This window comes from Cervus elaphus, chromosome 1 (genome assembly GCF_910594005.1).
Source record: "Cervus elaphus chromosome 1, mCerEla1.1, whole genome shotgun sequence".
Taxonomy (NCBI): Eukaryota; Metazoa; Chordata; class Mammalia; order Artiodactyla; family Cervidae; genus Cervus; species Cervus elaphus.
In genome coordinates, this window is record NC_057815.1 from 49,393,629 (window position 1) to 49,406,401 (window position 12,773).

At 35.3% G+C, this 12,773-nt stretch overlaps 1 protein-coding gene across 13 annotated transcripts in view; it reads left to right on the forward strand.

Annotated features, from left to right (window-relative positions):
• SOX6 (SRY-box transcription factor 6) overlaps nt 1–12,773 on the forward strand; it is a 677,134-nt gene that overhangs the window by 136,830 nt on the left and 527,531 nt on the right. For all 13 annotated transcript variants that reach the window (XM_043902204.1, XM_043902115.1, XM_043902289.1 and 10 more), the window contains exon 2: nt 5,282–5,354. The gene's annotated coding sequence lies outside the window, so the exon portion shown is untranslated. The remainder of the gene's footprint in view (nt 1–5,281; nt 5,355–12,773) is intronic.

The following is a 12,773-nucleotide window of genomic DNA, read 5'->3' on the forward strand; positions in this document are numbered from 1 at the left end:
ACTCCTTTACTGTTTGGAACCAGTCTGTTGTTCCATGTTCAGTTCTAACTGTTGCTTCTTGACCTGCATACAGATTTCTTAGGAGGGAGGTCAGGTGGTCTGGTGTTCCCATCTCTTGAAGATTTTCCACAGTTTGTTGTGATCCATGCAGTCAAAGGTTTTGGCATAGTCAGTAAAGCAGAAGTAGATGTTTTTTTCTGGAACTCTTTTGCTTTTTTGATGATCTAGAGGGTGTTGGCAATTTGATCTCTGGTTCCTCTGCCTTTTCTAAAACCAGCTTGAACATCTGGAAGTTCATGGTTCATGTACTGTTGAAGCCTGGCTTGGAGAATTTTGAGCATTACTTTGCTAGCAAGTGAGATGAGAGAAATTGTGCAGTAATTTGAACATTCTTTGGCATTGCCTTTCCTTGGGATTGGAATGAAAACTGACCTTTTCCAGTCCTGTGGCCACTGCTGAGTTTTCCAAATTTGCTGGCATATTAAGTGCAGCACTTTCATAGCATCATCTTTTATGATTTGGAATAGCAAAATAGGAATTCCATCACCTCCTCTAGCTTTGTTCATTGTGATGCTTCCTGAGGCCCACTTGACTTTGCATTCCAGGATGTCTGGCTCTAGGTGAGTGATCACAGCATCGTGGTTATCTGGGTCATGAAGATCTTTTTTGTATAGTTCTTCTGTGTGTTCTTGCCACCTCTTCTTAATCTCTTCTGCTTCTGTTAGGTCCATACCATTTCTGTCCTTAATTGTGCCCATCTTTGCATGAAATATTCCCTTTGTATCTCTAATTTCTTGAAGAGATCTGTAGTCTTTCCCATTCTATTGTTTTCTTCTATTTCTTTGCAGTATATTTATTTGTAAATTGAGATGTAATTGACAGATAGCACTGTATTAGTTTTAGTTGACAGTGTAATTTTATTTACAAAATTTATGTTTATATTGTCCACTGCAATCTTTATCCATGATCAATATTTGCTGAATGCATGAATGAACTAGTAGAGGAATAGAATAATCCATGGTGATTGGGTGTTCTGAAGATTCATTTTACTAAAAGATTGTGATTTTCCAGAGCAGATGGTATTTCCATCTCTATCTTCTTACTTTTTTGCTGTTCCTCAGGACCAAAGTGGCGACTGGAAAAAAACTCTGGAAATGTTTTTTCAGCTTAAGCTAGTCTATTAATAGTTCTTAAATAAGTAGCTTACTTCAAATTGTGTACTAATTCTTGTGAGTTAATTCTTAATCCTTTGCTCATCATAAAATGTCGCTTATTTCTAAATTCTCTACAGAAGGAAGTATGCTTTAAAGTCTATGTTTAAATTTTATTGGTTAATTTTCTTTCTTTTTTTTTGTTAATTTTCAATGTTGTGTTAGTTTCAGTTGCACAGCAAAGTGATTCAGTTATGTATATATGTTTATTCATTCTTCCATAGATTCTTTTCTCATATAGGTTGTTACAGAATATTGAGTAGAATTTCCTGCACTATACAGTAGGTCCTTGTTGGTTATCTGTCTTACACATAGTAGTGTGCGTTTGTTCAATCCAAGCTCCTGAGTTATCCCTTCCCCCTAGGAATCCTCTTTGGTAACCCTAAATTTGTTCTCAAATCTGTAAGACTGTTTCTGTTTTGTAAATAAGTTCATTTTATATTTTTAAAAATTAGATTTCACATATGAATCATCTCATATGGTATTTGTCTTTTTCTGACTTACTTCACTTAGTATTTATTTTTATAATAATGAACTTGGTAATTTTTGAAGTTTGTACTTTTTAACTTGTTTGCTACAAAATTCATCCATGGTATAAATCAGTTGATAATGAAATTCAGAGTTGCTTTTAAAATATGCAGCAAGACTAGATTGATATGACAAATGAGATTTATTGATTTCATATTGACTTATGTTAAAGTATTGTTTGTTGTTGTTAATTCACTGTATCTGACTCTTTCGTGACCCCATGGACTGTGACCTGCCTGGCTCCTCTGTCCATGGAATTTCCCAGGCAAGAATTCTGGAGTGGGTTGCCATTTCCTTCTCTAAGGGACCTTCCCAACCCCAGGGATTCAACCTACATCTCATGTATTGGCAGGCAGATTCTTTACCACTGAGCTACCGGGAAGCCCATGTTAAAATGTTATTTGTCCCAAATCTCTGCAATCTGACTTACTCTAAATTTAAAATATTTCCAGAGTTAGTAATCTTAACTACTAAAGAGTCCAATGATTTCAAAAGTGAGACATGTCAGTCACAATATTTTATGGATGCATTTTATTTTGAGAAATGCTGGGATGGATGAAGCACAAGCTGGAATCAAGATTGCTGGGAGAAATATCAATAACCTCAGATATGCAGATGACACCACCCTTATGGCAGGAAGTGAAGAGGAGCTAAAAAGCCTCTTGATGAAAGTGAAAAAGGAGAGTAAAAAAGTTGGCTTAAAGCTCAACATTCAGAAAACTAAGGTCATGGCATCTGGTCCCATCATTTCATGGCAAATAGATGGGGAAACAGTGGAAACAGTGTCAGACTTTATTTTGGGGGGCTCCAAAATCACTGCAGATGGTGACTGCAGCCATGAAATTGAAAGACGCTTACTCCTTGGAAGGAAAGTTATGACCAACCTAGACAGCATAGTAAAAAGCAGAGACATTACTTTGTCAACAAAAGTCTGTCTAGTCAAGGCTATGGTTTTTCCAGTAGTCATGTATGGATGTGAGAGTTGGACTATAAAGATAGCTGAGTGTGAAGAATTGATGCTTTTGAACTGTGGTGTTGGAGAAGACTTTTGAGAGTCCCTTGGACTGCAAGGAGATCCAACCAGTCCATCCTAAAGGAGATCAGTCCTGGGTGTTCTTTGGAAGGACTGATGTTAAAGCTGAAGCTCCAGTATTTTGGCCACCTGATGCAAAGAGTTGACTCTTTTGAAAAGACCCTGATGTTGGGAAAGATTGAAGGCAGGAGGAGAAGGGGATGACAGAGGATGAGATGGTTAGATGGCATCACCGACTCAATGGACATGAGTTTGGGTAAACTCCGGGATTTGGTGATGGACAGGGAGGCCTGGCGTGCTGCGGTTCACGGGGTCACAAAGAGTCGGGCACAAGTGAGCAACTGAGCTGATACCGAACTGATTTATTTTGTCCTTCATTGTTTCAATATAAATGAAGAAATGGGATGTATTGTGTATGTTGCATAATTCCAATTTATGCTTTTTTAGGATAGTTGCTAGAAACACAGGTGAGATCATTTTAATAATATGTGAGTGCTTAAGAACCCTTTTGGGTTCTTGCAACGTTTAGGCTTTTAGATATATAGCATTGTGCTGGAGATTTATTTTTTGGATAACTTAATAGTTATGATTTATAATTCAGCGTTGGATAAAATGTGAGAATAGCTTATATCAGAACCAGCATTATTTGCTGGTTTTGACTAGTACACAGAGTGTCCACATAGGGTTGTCCCTATGTGGGCTTAGGTGGTGTCCCACCTAAAACTGTTCTCCTGAATCCTGAAACATCACAAAGCCATGAGGGGGAAAGGGTGTAATACCAAAAATAATTGACAGAACTACCTTCCTCTGGGCAGACTCTCCTGTACTTCTTGCGTCCATAGAAATAATGAGTTGTTGGAAACTGGTGAAACTGGATTGGGGAAGCCTGCGTCATCACTTCCTACCAGAGGAGGAGGTCTGGTTGAGGAGACTTAATGGATGTCTTACTCATGGATGTTAAAGCTAACTAAATGCCCAGGACTTCATTACTTATCAATCCTGACTAGAAAATTGGATAAATAGTATGGGTCACTTAGGCAAAACCATGTTATAGGAGCTGGGGAAGGGCTGAATTGTTTATTTCTTTTTTTTTTCTTTTTTCTTTTTTTTTTCATTTATTTTTGTTAGTTGGAGGCTAATTACTTTACAGTATTGTAGTGGGTTTTGTCATACATTGACATGAATCAGCCATGTATTTATTTCATATCTCAACTTAATTCCGGATCCCAGTACCTAATCTATCATGATTGAGGGTGGGAGGAGAATGGGGCAACAGAGGGTGAGATGGTTGGATGCCATCATCGACTCAGTGGACATGAGTTTGAGCAAACTCAGGGAGATGGTGAAGGACAGGGAAGCCTGGCGTGCTGCAGTCCATGGGATCGCAAAGAGTCAGACATGCCTGAGTGACTGAAGAACAACAGCAACAACAAAAATAATCTATTACGGCCATTTATGCTATAAATGCAGTGTTGGAAGTAGTAGTTCCTATAAATGATGTTGAATGAGATCCATTTTTTTTCTTTACCTTTTCTCCTAAATGAATTTTATTCAAATCTAGTTAGCTAACTAGATTTAAATCTAGGTTAGCTAACTAACCTAGATGTTTACTGGCTGAATTTAAAATATGTGGATTGAATCAAACCAATTCCCAGAGTCTAGGAAAGTTTCTGACCTAAATTAGGAACCCAAGTTCCATTATTATTTTCAGTTGAACACCACTCATAGCCATCCTCACATTTTGGAAAGAATACAGCTTTTGCAACAAAGTTTCTTTGTTTTCATGGAACCAAAAATGTGCTGTATTTAGACCAAACAATAAAAATAAACTACCAAACTACCTTCTAATGCATGGGGCTTCTGGAGAGAGGAAACCATAGATATTTAGAGGCATAAAGTGAGTCATTGTGCTAGTTAAAACTTTTTACAAGGCTAGCTCTGTGTGTTTGAGTTGCATCTGTTACCTCTTCAGCCAAAACTAAAGTGTGTGCAAGGAAGAGAATTTTGTATTGAATTGTGGCTCATACAGAATGCCTTGTATATAGCCTAAGCATCTAAATGGATTCCACATCTTAGGTAGAACTAAAACTGCATCTTTTCTTATTTATTCTACCTACAAGTTATGTTCTATTGGACATATTCAAGTTATCTTCTGTGAAGCTAATTCATTTTCACTTGCAGACATAAATTAATCATGTTTTTCAAATGTAACTTATAAGCCTTTACTGCCTTAAATTTTTTCTTGCTTTTGTTTTTAGTTATTCATATTTTTAAACACCTACTTTATTACTGACAATATTTTAAAAGCCATAATGGAGATGTTGTATTCTTCTGTGATGAACAATGAAATAATTGTTTTTTTTTGGTATTATCATGGAAAAAATTGTTACAGTAGACCACTGCCTGAGTTAAAAATAGTATAATTTGTAGCCAGAATGTATTCTTTAATAAAGCATGTAAATACAATTTACTAATCCATTTTCATTTCGTTTTCTTTCTAAACTTTCAGGTCACTTTCATGAATTCAAAAGCAATTTACCAGTGATTTCTGGGTGCTGGGGCTGATTTTTTTGTGCGTATTTGTAAGTATTGGTTCATTTATTATTCTTATTACTCTTCTCTTTGTGTAATTAAACAGTTACAGTGTTTTAAAAGTATTATTAGTTTTTTTAAAAGTGTTTTCTTAAAAGGAGTGTAGAAGAATATCAGCTGGCAAAAAAAAAAATCCTCAATTTGTTGTGACTTTCAGTGAAATAACACAATGGCAGGGCCAATTAAAATAGACTAAAACAATAAGTATCTTACTATTTGAAGATGGGGCTCAATTGTAGGAATGGATTAAATTAAAGGGGCTAGTCTATATACACATGAATAATTTACCCTGATAACTTCTGGTTGTCTGGACTTGAAAAGTGCTGTGAGCCTGCACTCATTGAAAAGATGTGAGATGATACAGAATTCAAAGTGCTGTCAGTACATGAGGAGATTATGTACTAAGGAACCAAAGACTCATTTAGTGAATGTATAATGTATATCAGAATCGAAGTATTCCTCCTACCTTCTTCGCCATCGTCAAAATGCTGTTATATTTTAAATAGTATTTTGAAGAACAAAGATACTTTTTCTCAGGAAAGAATGTCAATTTCAAGAAAAAAAAATTGAACTTTGGCCAATGAAAATACTTTATATTGTTATATATTTATTGATATAAAAGTAGTTTAGAGTGTGTGGCAGATATTAAAAATGTCCGTAAGTATATAAGATCACATTTAAGTAAGTTGAGTTTAAGATGTGTGTGTGTGTGTGTGTGAGTGTGTGCTCAGTTGCTTCAGTCACGTCTGACTTCTTGCGACCCCATGGACTGTAGCCCACCAGGTTCCTCTGTTCTTGGGATTTTATAGCAAGCATACTAGAGTGGGGTGCCATTTTCTCCTCCTGGGATTTATGTGTGTACATTGTTGCAAACCATTGGTATCTAAGGTGTTTTTTACATTTGAAAACAACAAAGACAGAGGAAACTTCTCTGTACCCCTATAAAGGAGCTTTAGGCAGTACACTTCCAGGAAAGTATTTGGAAAAAAGTAATATTATAAATTAGAGTTTAAGTGATTCAGTATTTAAGGTGGAGAGCAGTGAAAATTCCTTTGAAATCAGTTTTACCTTTCTTCCAGTAGCAGCATTGATTTGGGGCAGGTATTTTGAACCATCTTAAAAACTAGGTGTGAATATTTAATATAGTTTAATAAATTTTGTATATTGTTAATGCTTTAAAAATAAATAAGATGCTGTTTTATGAGACTATAAATTCACATTTTATTATTTGTAGACTTAATTCTCATGTAAAACACAAAATATTAAACTCCATGGTTCATTTGGATTAAATATAAGCTTTCAATTTCTGCAAGGTATCATAGTGAGGATTAGGAGGCAAAGAAGATGGGGAAATGTAAAGTATCTTTGAAGGGCTCTTGAGAAAAAGGATGATTCCAAGGAGCTGAGCTTATCCTATTAGAAATCTGAGTGGAGGGAAATAATTTTGAACTTTGTCAAAATAAATTTGACAAATCCTGTCATTGTTGTATTATCCTTTCTTCTACCTCCTTTCTCCCTTTTCTCATATCATTCAGTCATTTCTTGTGGTAAGTTTTTAGGATTATTAATTTTTTAAAGCTTCAAACATAAGATAATTACCAGGATTTCAACCATGATGGCCTTAATTAAAATATAGTTTACATTTCTCATAACCTCAAGGCTATATTTCCTGAATTTTTCGCTTCTCCTCTCCTACAATCCCCCAACCAGATATACATAGACTAGCTTTGAACAGAGGTGATCCAATTAGCTGACATTTTTTTCTTGTGACCTAACAGAGAGGGCTTTCCTGGTGGTTCAGTGGTAAAGAATTCACCTGCCAACGCAGGAGAATTGGGTTTGATCCCTGGGTTGGGAAGATCGCCTGGATAAGGAAATGGCAACCCACTCCAGTATTCTTGCCTGGGAAGTCCTATGGACAGAGAAGCCTGGTGGGCTACGGTTCACAGGTTGCAAAAGAGACAAGAAGACTTAGTGACTAGATAACAACAAAGGAGAGAGGCTAAAATGGAAGGGGCACTGTGGGTATAGTTTTCATATGGTTATTTCCGGAGTTCGACTTAAAAAAACTCAAAAGGCTTCTAGTCAGATTAGTCAGATTTTGTCTAATAACTTAAGTAAAAGTCATAGTAATCACATATGCCTAACGTAATTGTTTTTCAGACTTGAGAATTTCTAAATAATAGTTTAGGCTATGGAGTTTATCGTTTCTTTGGTCAGTGGTCTCACGTGGTCTCTTTGTTACGGGCCATCTCCCTTCAGACTGTGGAAGCTTCTTATTAAAGAAATGTAGCAGGATACCATGACTAAGATAAGTCAAATAAAATTAACATGGCATCCAGAATGCTTGCATTTCCTTTTAATTATTGCAGAAACTGTCTACCACTTACACTGAATGTTGAGGCAGCTAAACATTTATTTAGTTTACCCTAAAAACAAGCAAATGGGGTCAGTGACAGTGGCTTCTTTTAGGAACTTTAATTTCCATATTTTGGAACTGCTTATTTGCTACATGATCTAAGGCAGAAAGTTATACCTCATGGCCATGGGAAGGTTTCTCAGTAAGGTGTGCAGAAGCTGGTCTGTGAGATAAGAAAGGTGGGATATTGTTTTGCACATTCATAATGAATAGACCACACCAAAGGTGTGTGAGAACGGATTAGAATCTTACCTACGTATATCTACTACCTAGGTTAGAGTAGGAAAACACTGTGAAGGAAAATTGTTATCTTTTCGGAAGCTGAAAGCATTTTATTCCAGTTTTTTTTTTTTCTTTTTTGAAAATAAAACCACCTTTTTCTTTTCCCCAAAGTAGGCATTGTATAAGAAGACCTTGTTTTGCATGTTAGTGATTGGTGAAAAACATCAGCAACAACAAAACAGAGATAGACCTGCTTTTTCAGATTCCCAAGTGTTTTTAGAAATTTGCTAGCAAATTCCCTTTTTATAAAATTTGTCTCCGTTTGTGGTCTCTGATAGCAAGATCCAAAATTATTTTATTGTCCAGTATAAAAAGTGATTATTGCTTAGCTCCATGCTTCAGTTAATAATAACAACAATACCTTAATTTGGTATAACACTTGCTTTTGCAGACATTTAATTGGCTAAATTTCATAAAACTCTGGGGTGAGTAGGAATTATCCTTATTTTTGCAAAGTAGCAGGACTCAAACTGAGGGATTTAGTATAAATTTAGTGCTTTTTCCATAAAACCAATCTATCCTCTTTCAGAGAGTGTTGTAGGTCTCTTTCTCTTGTTTGATCACTACCTCAGTCGCTACTTGGTTGCTGTACAAATATTTTTGAAAAGTTTACGCAGAGTAAGTCAGGGAGGAGATTGTCCTCCCTGATTGTGGAGAGCCTTCTATCACTTTATTTCCTCATGTTCCTGGATCATTTGCTCTTCCCTGGCATTTTCCTATCCCCTTATTTCCAAACTCCACATGCTATGTTTCAGCTGAAATTTTTTGAATTGCATAGATTTTTAGGAAACAAACAAAAAGAATCATGAAATCATCTCTTTGTGGTATTTTAAAATGGAGAGAAATTTGTTTCAAACTGAGCATAGCCCAGACCAAAGCTCCTTCAGTGAGAACATCTGTGATTTTAAGGACAAGTAGGTCTAAGTGCATTATCTTTAAAAATATTATTCCAGGCTAATCTTGACATAGAGCAGGTAAATAAAAAAGATGAGCTGTGAAAATCCACAAATAGGGCTTGAATGCCATTTTCCATGACAACGGGAGCTGCCCCATGAAAGCATTAATGCCAGGAATGTAAGGAATTTAAAATTGTGCCTTCTCAGTTTTACAGTTGTGTGCTCATGTTAATTAGAGATATACTGACATTTGGAGTATGTACATTAATACATACAGCTACTATACATTTGTGAACTGTGGTCAGAAATCTACTTTAATTGAAAGCAGTTTGCTAATTTGAATGTGTATATCCATTACATTTTAAGCTTTTAAATTTTATATACTGGTGCGCTTAGATACTTGTTCTTTCTATTCTCTCCACTTTCTGTTTCTAATTTATACCTGAAAGGACAGCCTGGCCAATTTTTAATTTCCTAGTGGTGTTTTTGAGCAATATTGTTGGAATTGTGAGAAAAAAAGGTTTTAAAATAGTGTCCTTATATTTGCTGTACTTTGAATCTCTTTTCACTCTCTGACTTTCTAAATTGTTGGTTTTTCTTGCAAACTTTTAAGATGGCCTGCTACCGAAATAAGGTAGGATTTAGGTTTATGGAATTTGCTTCACTGGCTATATTTAAGTACTAAAGAACTACTCTTCATGGTCATACTATGGTTTTAAGCCAGAAAAGTCCACTTTTAGAGACCTTGATGAGATGAACAGTGAAGAGGCATTCTGATTTTTCTAGTATAGCTGAGTTTCATCCTTCCTTTTCATGTGAAGCCGTGTATCTTAATTTTTGATTTGCAGACATGTTCACAATAGCTTGATGACTTCTTGAATCATCTTTAGCCCTAGAGTTTTAGTTTGTCTATCTTAAAGGAAAACTGCATCTATTTTTTTGCAAGTTTGTGTTTCTTAACAATCTGCCTGTCAGGATTTTTAACCTAATTTTTTGTCCTTTTTGTCTAATGAAACTCCCACACTTACTTTTTGGACGAATCCCTGTGTATTTATAACACAAGACCACTTAGAAAGAAACTTCCTTTTTGTAGCACCAGAATAAACTGCTCTAAAAATTTGTAATACTTTGGACTTATTTCATTAAGCCATTTTACTGGCACCATTAAACTACTAAGACCTGGGACCATTAAAACTTACTCAGTACTATTATTATTATTATTATGGCCTATTTTACCCTTTATTAATTTTTTTCACTGTACTAAGTTCCTCTGCTCTTTATTTTTTCATGTTACTTACTACATATTGTGCCATCACAGCACATTTGGTAATTTCGAGTTAATTGCTCAATTATCAGTGATAGTCATGAAGCACTTGAAACATGTGCAGTGGAGGATTTTAAAAATTTCAAAATAAGTTGGTGTGTCATAATCTTAAATGTGAAACATGCCAATATCTGCAGTCATAAAAATACACTGTCTGAGCTAGGCATTTCAGGGAAGGCAAAAACCTACTCTTAAAATCAGGGCTTTTGTCTGGCACTGAAGTGTTTCATCTTTGCTAATTTCAAACAACGTATCTAAATTTGATCTTGGTTTCCTTTTCAACTCTAAAAACTTGGTTGTGATAATAAGGGAAAAGGGAAGTAAAATTGTATTGATTCTGTGTGAATGTTTTATTGGAACCTCACAATCACGATATTTGCTGTAAAGTGGAATTTGGGATCCATACTGGACGTCAGTCAAGGAAGCTGACTTACTAAAGAAGCAGAGTGGTCTCTCTATAATGTTTCTGCACTCATTAAGGCAATCCTCTAATCAGAGGACAGTGTTTCAGTGAAGATAATATGTCGATGATTTATTTACATTGAAAAACCTCATGAGAACAATGACACTTCGGGGACTTTTTCTGTTTCTTACACAGTAATATTCTCAGATGCCTTCAAGATAATTTTACATTATGGCAAAATAATTATTGTAACTCTTTTGGCAACTAGGCAAACTATCATTAAATTTTGCATTAGTATTCAGTTTAGAGTTTTCTCTAAACTAATATAGTGCCAACAGCTCTTTTTTAGATGCTATTATGGTTCTTTCACATTTTTATAGAACTGTAGTAAAGCTGAATTTACTGGCTACATTTGAAGGTGGAGTAGAGCTGCACAAGAGTCAACATTAAAGTGATTCAGTGCCCATTGGAGAAAAATTCTTCTTAACTTGAGATTGGAAACAATGTGGGGCTTGAGGGCAGTTTGCTAAGACCAGCTAATAAATTTGAATATTCCCCCCAAAAGCTGCTTTCTGAACTTGTTTATAACCAAGAAGATAGGCTTTATCATCTTCCAGTATTCTTGCGTACACTTTGTTAATATTTAAAGGAATTAAGTACATATGGAGAACAGGAAATAAAGCCATAATTTGAATTGAGTGGTGGTCTCAAATACAGGGAAGCAAGGGAGTGTCCATAAATGGTACTAATTATGCACAGATTAGTACTAGCTATTATTCTGTAATACAGTAATCTTTAAGATGGGAAATATTGTCATGTTTATAATTCAGGAAAAAATAAAACCACCGATTTACTCAAGCATTTAGAAATATTTTAGCAACTGCTCAGTTTGTAAAGTTTGAATAATCAACAAAATCTAGTGCATTTTATTGTACGTTTGTCTCTATATAATATTCAGCACATAGTTTTATCTGAAATACATATTTTATGTTATCATGGAGTATGGGTATAAATGCTTGTCATTTCACCAAATTTTTGCTAGTGCCAAAGATTAAAATGTGAGTGAAATATTTCCAGTAAAGATAAAAACATTTTCTGCATTCTCTTTCTCCCTTCCTTCGTCTCTCTTTTTCTTTTGCCCTGTTCTCTGCCTCTCTCTCTTCATATTTCTTACTGGAGTTTTTCAAAGATGCAAGGCAATTATTATGTAAAAAGGTTAATTTCCTAAGCATTATCTTCCATCAATGCCTGGCAAAAAAGACTTATCCTTAATGTTTAATCAGTCAAAAAGTCTATCCACATGATAAAATTCTTGTTTGTATTATTATTTGCTTAGCAAGTACTTTCAAGAGGAAAAAAGTTGATCACTAACCTAAGGATTTAAAAATTGATTTGTTATGGAGAGTTTATGTGGGTGGAGTTTTCTTTGAATACAGACTTACTGGAGTTAGTTCTTTCTCTTTCTTTTCAACTCACACAGTTTTATATAAGCTTAAGTGAATGAATTCATTAATAAAAGGAGATTTTCTATTTTTATTTCTCCTTTGGGCTCTTTTATACCTTTGAAAAGCACAGATACAACAAAATGGTATGTTGGACACTTATTATTTTTATCTTTTTGACGCATCTATAGTAGATAATTAAGCATTAGCATCAATGGACTCCAAGTCTGTACCCCATAACTGCCTACATTAGGCAGACTGTAGATTATTTTTTTCTTAAAGCTATGGCAGCTGGTAACAAGCCTATGACTTGGTTTCAATTATTACCACTTGTGTTCTGAGTTTCACTGACCGTAGTACAGAAGAAATACAGATGTTGTGCTCTTGCGAATGTAATTTTTCTTCCAATTATTACATATATATGACATCATCAATTAGAATGGGTTAAGTTGAGATTGTTGCACATGATTTTATACCTGATATAGCAAGTATCAAGTGCACACTCATTGAATTGTTGACAACTTTAGGAGATTCTGGGCTTTGTCCCTCGTAGTGGCCGTGTGTGGAAGCCACTGTTGATTTTGTGACTAGTTACAGAGCATTTTTTCTTGGACTTGCAGTCACAGAATAGATAGCTGCAAGG